Source organism: Coptis chinensis, chromosome 4, assembly GCF_015680905.1.
Source record: "Coptis chinensis isolate HL-2020 chromosome 4, ASM1568090v1, whole genome shotgun sequence".
NCBI lineage: Eukaryota > Viridiplantae > Streptophyta > Magnoliopsida > Ranunculales > Ranunculaceae > Coptis > Coptis chinensis.
In genome coordinates, this window is record NC_141459.1 from 89,889,228 (window position 1) to 89,900,919 (window position 11,692).

Sequence of the window (11,692 nt, forward strand, 5' to 3'; positions counted from 1 at the left end):
GAATTGGGGATTTTTCCGATAGGAGATCGAGGCGTTTTCCCGGAGATGGAAAATTCATCCACCAAGTTTTATCAATTTGCAAATTTTCCCTCAGCTAGTTAAAAGAATGAAATTGGCTGATATTATGACAATACTAGGTAGTATAGATATTATTATGGGAGAAGTTGATCGTTGAAATGATAATTGATACAACAAAAGTACAAGTTATCAATTCTTTTTCCAGATCAGAATCCTTAAAAGGGGTTTATGGGCTCATATGGTTACTTGTTCCTATTTTAACTCCTGTATCGGGAATCATAATAGGGATACTGGTAATTGTGTGGTTAGAAAGACAAATATCTGCTTGAAGTTGTTGGGCCTGAATCACATAAAGCCCTTTGGGAATTCTTCAAGCTATAGCAGATTGTACTAAACTACTTTTCAAGGAGGACCTTCTATAGGAGATATTAGTTTATTCAAGATTGACTCTATAGCGGTCATATCTATTTTACTAAGTTATTCAAGAATTCCTTTTGGTTATCACCTTGTTTTAGCCGATCTCGATAGGTTTATTTTTATTTATTTATTTTTATGGATTGTCATTTCCAAATTGCTCCTATTGGACTTCTTATGTCGATATGGATCGAATAATAAATATTCCTTTTTGGGTGGTCTACGAGCATTTGCTCAATCGATTAGTTATGAAATACTATTAACTCCATGTGTGTTATCAATATCTCTACGTGCGATTCGTTAGGACTTGAACTTTTTTTTTACCTATTTTTTTTCATTATTCGGCTGATGAACTAAACCAAATAGTTATATGAGTGAAACAAAACAGCTTAGAAATTGGCAGTAAAAAGAATGAGTCTCATTCCCTAGGTACAAGAGTTAAGCGAGAATGTAAACATAAACAGTAGAAACGCTCTTTACCCCAAGATTGGTTGATTGGTCATCATAGTTTGAAGCGGGTACAAAAGATCAACTGTATGGGTTTTTTTACTATTGTATGGATTACCATACCGGGGATCGAACAAAAATGAGTGGACGGTTAGGAATACCAAGGTACACATAGGATACTATTATGAGGAACCGAATCTTGATTTTTTTTGTAGGCAAAATGTGAATATTATATATAATAATAAGGTTACAATATAGGGATTAAGCATCTCCCGAGCTGGATTAAGTTCCCACTTTGAATCCAAAAAAGATATTCCATGAAGGTGATAAAGCCTTCACTCTAATTTCTAAACCATGCGTGTTTCCAGTAAATTAAAAGTAATTCATTTATATCTTGCTGGAATGTTTCTAGCCCTGGGTGGAAGAGGAGTCAGATCCTCATTTTTTCTCGTTGTCTTGCTTCCTTTCTTCTTTTGAATCTGCCTTGGTTCATTACCATCCTCTGAGTTATCTTCGTCATCAGCATGCTCCTGCAGCATCCATGCAGGCTTATATTTTTTCTTTGCTACCGTCTGCCAAGGTTCTTCACCCTCTTCGGCATTATCATCATCGTCTGCAAAGTCAGCCCAATTAACCAATCTTAGCAGTGAATTTACCTCATTCAATAGTTTGAGCATGTTTCCATCTCCAGTAGTGGAAAAGGGTTGCTTTGCATATCTTGTGGATGAAGAAGAATAGGAGTCTACTCGCCTATTCAAGCTCTCAACTGCCTTGCCTTTATCTAGATCAGGAGGGGATGCTAAGTTAGGACTCTCCTTGTCAGCTATGGCAGAGCCTGACATGTGAACTTCAGTCTCCATTGCTTCAATGACAGCATCATCAACTGCTCCATTTCTCGTTCCTCAACTGTTGGTGGGATAATCACCAGCACATTCTCCACATTTGTATCTTGTGGTATGCTATTTTGTACTTCTTGTTGCTCAATTGCTTCTGCGTCCCTGTCCTCATTTCCTTGTAAAACTTGGAAGTGATTAGTGCTCACAATATTTGCTTGATATCCAAGTATTACTTGATTAATGAAAATTACATGGTGCCAAGAAATGAAGAAACTTAAATGACCAGTTTTTCGTTCAGGTAAGCTTCGTTTTGACTCCATCTTAGGCTATGTAATTGCCAAAGCGTCTCTAGCTTGGGTATTACATTGTCTAATTGTGGGTTTGAGCTCTTCAGAGGCTAAATTTTCTAGTTGGGGCTTCTACTGAGTACTGACCCACAAACTTGGATTTTTTTTGTTGAAATCGCTTGTCATTTGGAGTCGAAAACTTGAAATTACTAACTATATAATGAAAATTATGCTTCCAATCCTTCAAGATGAGCAGGAGAGCTACAAAATCATCATTCTTTTCTCCATGTTATGAGGGCCTGGTCCTGCCCAAGTATGCTATATTTTTCGGTTTACTTAAAAATGATGAATTGGGGTCTCGAAACCGCTAAAGACAATTTCACAAAAAAGACGTACTTGAATTATTAATCTTGCCCGTTCGGATGTTTATCCAATTGTGATCTAGTAAAACTGTAAAACCACAAGAGGTTAGAGGCCCCATCCAATGGCTCATGTAGTGTTTCACAAGTTGTGACACTGCAAATCCAAGTGATTTTTGGGTTTGTGCAATTTAGTTAAAACAAATCAGTACCCATGGAATCCATCCAAAAATTACTCAAAAGTCAACAAAGATAATTGGGCTTATAAACACTGGCTAGCCCACAAACTATTGGGCTTATAAACACTGTTGGGCCTCCAAATTTGGAGGTTTAGCCTCATCAAGGCTTCTTCAACCCCTCTAATGGAGGTTTAGCCTTGATTCATACAACTATCATTTCCATTGAATTAAAACTAGACATCATATAAAAATTCTATCTTTATGCAATTTGTCTAAACAATAATTGAAATCTTAGGTAATAACTGGGAAATGAATAACAAGTAATAAAGGAATTTAGATCTAAACAATTGTAAATGACAAAATCGAAATGAACAAGAATCTACTATTTTATTTATCTAATCGATGAAGAACAATGATTTAAGAGTTTAATCTAAAACAAGAATTGAATTGAAACTAAACTTAATTAAAAACAATTAAAAATAGATCTAGAATTATCTATAGTTTTAGGTCTAATTAGCTACCATCAACAAAGAGCTAAGCTTTTCTTTTTATATGCTTCAGATCCAAAAATCGTGCATGGGCTTGGAGCCATGTTTTGGGCCGGAAAATCGGGCCCAAAACCTAATTCTTTTAGTCCGAAAAGGGCTCTTCAGCTGGATTTGGCTTCAACAGACGTTTCATCCACTTCTGCTCCTTTGATTGGGTCAAGACTTGGACCATTAGAAAGCTCTTTCCGAGCCGGTCGTTTTGACATAAGGTAGACCCAATTTTGAGGTCTGAGTCCAAAGATACGGCCTTCGGAAGTTCTGCTGACTTTGTGTGCTGTTTCTGCCCGCGTTGACTTTGACTTCTTAGCTTTTACCGGGCTTTAGAAAGGCTTTGTCTCCTTGAATCTTGGCCTTTATCACAGAACTTCTTAGCAACCAATCCTTGCTCTTTTATCTCACCAAAGATGCACATTTCTGCACATAATTGACTTTACTGCCTGAAATACATAAAAAACACGTAATCAGTGTTAACTCTTATTTATTACTCACATAATTGGTCTAAAAGTATGATTATTAAGGAGTTAAAACTACAGTTTTGGGCTCTTATCAAACCACCCCCAAACAGCATTTTGCTTGTCCTCAAGCAAATATGAGAAATTAGAATAAGTGACCAAAAATGGAGTTCTAACTAATCTCGTTTCGCTGAGTGCGATTGCATTGACCATATGCAACAAGGCCTTAAACCACTAGGAATTCCCTAGTGAACGAGTTATAGCCTCGTGAGAGTTTTCCAGTGAAGGTACTCACAAACTTCATCTATACTACAACGACTAAGAAATAAAACTATTGTTTCCTTATTCATGCTCTAAATTAACTATACATTTCACTAGCAATGAATATAGAATAATCAAGTCGAAACCTAAGCTAATATATGCATAATAATCAATCATCTACAATAAACATATATACAATGAGTAATACTATGAAATGCAATAGCGAGGTCTGTTTTACGAAAACTTCGAATAACGCCCTTAAGTAGGTCCTCACATAAATGTCAAGACAAAACCCACTCGATTTTTTCCGCTCAAGTTTTTCAGCTACTCGATTAATGCGATGGGCACACTTTACCTTAATCTCAATGACAAACAAGGAAGCCGGAGTCGATCAAACACATTTGCCACTTACTATCACACTAACCTATTCCTAATTGAGCTAGAGGTCTTTATTAGGTGTTGCGGGGATTAGGAGATGGTTTAAGAAGGAAGAAAATGGATATTCAAAAAGAACAAGTCTGAGATAATAGAGTCTTCATATTATGTAACTAGAGAAAACCTTGTTATTTACTTTTGCTTCTACACTTTGTTTCCATCCTTAGCCATTTTTTTTTTATTTTCTTTGGCTTTTGACTCCCTTTTATTCTATTTTTGGAGTTTTTATTTATTTCTATTTTTCTTTTTCTTTTCCTTGGATGGAAACTTCTTTTCTTTTCCTGAAGCAACTAACTAATTTTTTATTACACAGGTTTTTCTCTTATTCTTTCTTCACTCATTCTATTCTCAGACTTATTCTAGATTGGGTAAGTTAAATTTTTTATTTTGTTTTGTTTTGTATGCGGGGTAAAGGATTTGCGGTTTATGGAAGGTTAAGGAAAGGCTCAGAGGGGTGACTAGCGGAAAAATAATTTCATAAGGGTTGAATTTCTGGCTATATCGATCCAAAGAGGGCCTAAATTCTCGCTTAGGATATGGTATAGTGATCAAGCAAGTGGACGTGTGATTTCTCTATCCGGATTTTACTTCTCCCTTGTGTCATTTCTCAAATGTTTCACTCATATAAGGCTTTAGGCTATATTCTAACAGGATTTGTAGAATAAGTACTCTAGCCTAGATTTCAGAAACTTACTACTAACAATCATAGATACTCATGTAATATATTTATAGATAGATGCAAAGATTATTACATACATATTAACCTAAGTTTCTAAAAATTATTCTAATGCAAAAGCTACGTGAGACTTCTAGATTATTAAGAGCATAGAGAAAGAAAACAATACCAATATTCCTAAGTGTATAGCATAAACTTATTTATTTATATTTTTGAATTTTTAAAATTTTAACTAGAAAACAAGTGCATATTATACATATCTATATCCTAACAGATGCCTTAATTATACGTGTTTCTATGCCCCCCCAAACAAAAATGTATGCTTTGTCCTCAAAGTATTTTAAATAACGAGGGTAGGAAAATACCATGGAAACACGTGAAATTCTGGAACATCTGCAAAACAAGGGTAGAACATACTAATATAGGAAGAAAAACTGACGCAACTCTATAAGAGTTCTACCCGTTATGGGGTTAACATAATTAAATTGCTTGGGACATAAGCAGACAATAACAAAGCTAAAAACTTACCTTATCTCCCGCTTAAGCATCCTCCTCCTCATCAAAGAGATGAGGTTCCTTCAAGATCTGCCGGGCCATTATAACTTGCCAAGCTTGCATGCCATTTATCATCTACTAATGTTAACCTTGTTAAGTGTTATTATGTTTGATGGGATGTGCGGGGCGACCAAATGAGGCTGCACATCCATCCCGCCAAGTCATAATTCGCGATGAGGAACCACCCAATTGGTGGGTCTCATGACTTCAACCCTTTTCCAATCGTGAATTGGGCCTGCGTAATCTGAGGTAAACAACTACGCGTGATGCGGCTTACCAAAAATAGGCATAAGAAGATACTTCGCCTCATGCTTTGGGCTCTCTTAAGACTAGCGACTAAAACTTCGGGGAATGTCATATCGGCGACGTCTCTCGGCTAAAAGCGAGGAAAATATCACCAGCAGCATCTTGTTTGCGTAGTGAACCGCCATTCCCCAAAATATTCATCGGGATGAATAACATGGTAGTGCCTACGTTTAGGGACGAGGCTACCAAGGCAATGCTATATAAGCCCACGGTCCATTACTCAAAATACCCTCCCCATAATACTCATGGAAATATGTATAATCATAAAGGTATGCATTATCGGTCATATATCCCCATGTGTGAACGGGGATCGGTATTGGTAATCCCGAAACTAAAGCTACCACATATTTATTGAATTCTAGTGTCGTGTCGCCGACTACGATGGAGAATTCTTGTTCTCCATCCCGATTACAATAGAAACTAACGTGGTCGTAGAAATAAGCAAATGGAGTCGTCTTTGAATATAAATCGTCATCACTTACCGATGGATGGCGCCATCCTAATCAAGCGGGATCCTATTTCGGAACCAATGTCCATAGGTCTCGGTTCCCAACACGTCTTCGAAAAACTGTTCAGGTATGACTATAGGAGATGTCATCTCAACTACTCTTTGGAATAGCTCCAAAAATCCTGGAACAACCCTCAGAAAATTGGAAATTTTCGTGTTTACGGAGGTCGTCAGGTGCGCCTTGATTTGCGCTTTCGGGTGTTTTGGATTTACACTGTTTTGGGCGCGAGTCACGCTCAACTTGGTAGCGGTGTGCGCTCTACTAAAAAGTAAGTAAAGTCTTGAAGTAGAAGTTTACAAGGAAAAAGAAGGAAAAGCTTGGAGTGAAAGGTGAGAGATGATGGTGGGGTGTAGTGTGGGTTGTGAGTGTAGAATGAAGGAAGTTTAAATAGGTTCTGAGCTTCCAAAACGAATCGGCAAGTTGCCAAATTGTTTAAGGCAATTTCCGAAAATAGAAAATTTTCAAACCCGAAAACGGAAACAAACCATATTCTTAATTTTATAACAACCTTGGTATCTTTTATACTGGATTTAGAATAGTAACTTCTAAACTCTCCTAGATTTCATGCTACCACCACACATAATCATAGATATGCCGATATCGGCCAAATTCTCAACCTTTACTCCAAGACAACTTCTACGAAGATGATTATATAACGAATTATGCTCTAGATAAATATTACCACCCCCAAACAATTCGGGAAGGTGGTATTAATGATAAAAACACGCACAATTCGAAAATAACCAATTATATTAAAAAAATTTAAATCCAAACAACATAAAACAAACAAATTAATATTTAAATTTAACTACTGAATTAAAATCCAACTAATAAAACAATAAAAACAATGAAATAACAGCGAACACAAACTAATGGTGAACACCTAGCCATGTGATGAAGATGGACCATGAGATGGAGATTGGTCCTGGGATGAATTGCCTGCGCCATCTGTTCTTCGGCGACGACGCTCATGCCTCTCAGACTCATCTGAAACAGAACCCTCCAAGGGTGGCATGCGTCGTAGGATCTCTATTCGGAAGAAGCGCTGTGCTTCCATCTCCGATCTGATCGCATCTTGGGCTTGGGTGGCGCTGGTGGATAGTCTCCATGTTAGACAAGATATCTTCCTAACCCCTTTCGAGCATTTCAACTCTCGTCTGAAGGTTCGTTTGTTTATTTCGAACTACAATCTGTCTATCTCGGATATCTTCACAAATACCATAAACGCAACGCAAGCCAGTTTGCAACACTTGCATGCGTTCTAAATTAGAACTACAACTATCTAATGCATCTTCATCCAGACATGTCATATCTTCCATTTCATCCTCCAACTCCCCACTACATTTCCTTCAGACAACGGCCAAGTCTCTTGGATGCAATCCGTATAAATACTTGCATTAGAATGCAATTTGATCTTAATAGGAGCAGATTTTGTGACAGCTCTAAATGAGAGCATGATCTTAGTGATCAATACGGGAAGAGGCACAATGCTCTTTCCCACTCCTCTAATCACATTAAAAATTAAATCGAAGATGCAGAAATTATACTTATTCGTTTGCAAAATCCGAGAACGCGTCGCGGACATTGCGGACCGATGTCGCCGACTTTTTCTTTCCCGAGGACGTTCCTACCAATCCAATCGAGCTCTGATCGGTTGGTTGGTTCTCCGACTTGACTGGCTGGATGCAATGAGAACTCGGACTGTATTCACCTTCCACGACAGTATCTTTCATCAAAGCAGGAAATCCAGTATACTGGGATTCCTGAATGGTAGTTTTCTAGGTTGCTTTCAGGCGTAACGCCTAAAAGCTCAGCCAACAACTGTCTCGTTACTTCCCTCCTTCTCCCCGCAACCTTAACAAAAATTCGATCCCCCTCCACCTCTTTCTTCATATAGAATTGTTCTACCAAATCATAGTGGTAAAAATCCTATGTTGAGTACCACAGTCTATTCCAATTTCTCCTAATCATCTCCACGTCGAAAAATGGCACGAAGCGGTCGGCAGCAAACGCGTGCTCCGGCAATATTCTTCGTCGTAGTGCCATTGAAGTTTTTGAAACAAACAATGGTTTTGTAGATGGTGGAGTAGGCGAGTGTGATGAAAAACAACTAAAAACAATGGTGGTGGAGATGGTGGGTATGGTGGCAAGTTGGAAGCTTAAATTGGCAGCTGTTTTCGGTGGTGTGGGAATTTTGTTTGAGAGAACTCGGGCTGGTGGTTAACAATGGGCGTGGTGTAAATAGGTGTTTGTTTTTCTTTTTTTTTTTTTTTTTTTTTTTTTTTGGTTGTTAGGTTTTCCTTTAAACCTTGTTAACTGGCGGGATGGAAAAGGAAACCGACTGTTTGCGTTTTGGGAAGGAAGGAGACGCATGTGCCACGCACGTGCATGCGGTTTGGGCCCAAGCCCAATTCGAATTCCGAACTTTTTCGATATTTCGCGCAATTTCAAATTCAATTTGCCGCTTCGTTACTGGTCCGATTTTGGCGAATGAGTTATGGAAATGATCAGTAGAGAATTTCCAATCTAATGATCCATAAAACACTTAATTCCAACCATGGGTGACGTATAAGAAGGTGGAAAAATGCCTCGAAGTGGGTGTGTGACGTAAGTTATGCGAACGAAGGAAATCTAAGTTATAGATAACGTTAAGCCGAATGAACTACGACTAATGGGCCTAAGCAACACAAATGGAAAGTTCGAGCAATCCGGATAGAAAGACTGCCCACCCCCAAACAATTTTTTAAACACAAAATTTGTTTTAAACGTGGGTCGTTTAAAGTCAGATTCCCAAGACTTGTTGGATTGCTATTTCTATGATTTTAGAATTTTTATTTTTTTTATTTAATTTTTTTTATTAGTTTATTATAAGAAAAATGAAAAATAATAAATACATAATTCACCCCATAGAGGAACATGACTCAAAAATCGAGAAAACATGCAAAAGTGGAAAACGTGAATTATGTCAAACGTGGACTTAGGATCCGGTACTTATAGCCACACACTCTATAGGGAGGGCTCGGTTAACTGAATGGTGCACTTACCACTATATGGAAGTGAAAGGAAGTACACCAAATGACAAAGGTCGATCCTCATAGGCGGGGGTCCCAGAAAAGGACTTCCTCTACATCGAGGGGCCAGTTAAGTGAAAATGTTTTAACCGTTGACCATTAACTTGAAAGGTACTATTGTCCTTGGGATTTACCAAGGTGATTGCCCCGTAGGGGTGACTTGATAACTGAAAAGGACCGGACCAACGGGTTTTAGTTTCCACAGGAAAAATATGTAGGCGGGGAGTTGTAAAAGCAAGACCTTTTGACCGACCACAAACTCTTTCGCGCAAGATTTGCTTATCATGAACACGTTTCATGTTAGCTTTATAATACTTCGCGAGATCGTAAGAATCGCTACGGATTTCCTCAAGTTCATTCAATTGCAACTTGCGTTTGACACCCGCCTCATCAATATTGAAGTTAAGGCTTTTTATAGCCCACAGAGCACGGTGCTCTAATTCAACGGGCAAATGACAAGGTTTCCCAAATACAAGTCTAAAGGGAGACATACCTATAGGAGTTTTGAAAGTCCGTCCTATAATGCCCATAAGGCATCCGATAGACGCCCGACTAGTCTTTCCTATCAGGATTTACAGTTGTTTCTAAAATCTTTTTGATTTTCCTATTAGAAACTTCTACTTGTCCGCTAGTTTGTGGATGATAAGGAGTTGCTACCTTGTGTGTAACTCCATACTTTTTCACTAGAGATGCAACAACTCTGTTGCAAAAATGTGTTCCACCATCACTAATGATGGCTTTAGGAATACCAAAATGATAGAAAATATACTCCTTAATAAAAAATACAACTGTCTTATGGTCATTGCTATGGCAAGCCATGGCCTCTATCCATTTAGACCCGTAGTCCACGGCAACTAGAATATAAATGAAACCGTGGGGAACAAGGAAAGGACCCATGAAATTAATGCCCTAAACGTCAAAAATTTCTACTATCATGATTGGGTTTAATGGCATCATATTACGCTTTGTGATTCGCCCAAGTTGTTGGCAACGAATACACGTCTTGCAATGCACTTGGGCATCCTTAAAAAGGGTAGGCCAATAAAATCCACATTGAAGAACTTTAGCGGCTGTTTTCATTCCACTAAAATGGCCACCACCCTCTTTGTCAGGGCAGAACGATAGAACTTCATTATATTCCCACTGGGGAATACAACGACGAATAATCTGATCGGCACAATACTTAAAAAGGTAGGGCTCATCCCAGTAGTATAACTTAACTCTGGCCAATAACTTCTTACGTTCATTTCTTAACCAATTTTAAGGAATAACATCAACCGCTAAATAATTTACAATGTCAGCATACCAAGGTGCTGAAAAAATAGCATACAGATGCTCATCAGGAAAAGAGTCTGGTATGGACTCAGAATCACTATCATCGTCATTTGTAAGTCTAGATAAGTGGTGGCAAGAACTATGTTTTCGACCCTCTTTTTGTCTTTTATTTCTAATGTGAACTCTTGCGGGAGAAGAATCCATCGGATTAATCTCTGCTTAGCATCCTTCTTTGCAAGAAGGTACCTTAGAAATTGCATGGTCCGTGTAAACTAAAGTTTTAGAACCAACCAAATAAGGATCTAAACTTATCTAAAACATAAATGACAGCTAAGAATTCTTTTTTCAGTAGTTGTATAATTCCGTTGAGCATCGTTTAAGGTTTTACTAGCATAATAAATAACAGTGGACTTATTATCTAGTTTACGTCCCAAGACGGCACCAACCTGCATAATCACTAGCATCACACATGAGTTCGAAAGGTTTAGACCAATCGGGGAGGTCAGATAATTGGTGCAGAGGTTAGGGCAGCTTTTAAAGTTTCAAAAGCACGCTTACAATTAAAATTAAAATCAAAGATGGCATTCTTTAAAAGCAGATTAGTTAAAGGCCCTATTATTTTGAGAAATCTTTAATAAAAGCCTATAAAAACCTACATGGCCTAGAAAGGCTCTAATATCACAGACAGTCTGTGGTATAGGTAGAGTCGCTATCTTATCTAGTTTGGCCTTATCTACTTCGATGCCATCGCTAGATATAATGTGACCTAGTACTATGCCCTTTTTCACCATGAAATGACACTTTTCCCAATTTAAAACGAGGCTCTTTTCTTCACACCATGTCAAAACCTTAGACAGGTTAGATAAGCAATCTGTGAAGGAGTCTCCATAGATAGAAAAATCATCCATGAAAACTTTATTTCATAAAGCGCTTTACCATGTCACTAAATATATGAAGCATACACCGCTGGAAGGTACCAGGAGCATTACAAAGGCCAAAAGGCATTCGTTTATAGGCATACGTTCTAAAGGGACACATGAATGTAGTCTTTTATTGGTCATCAA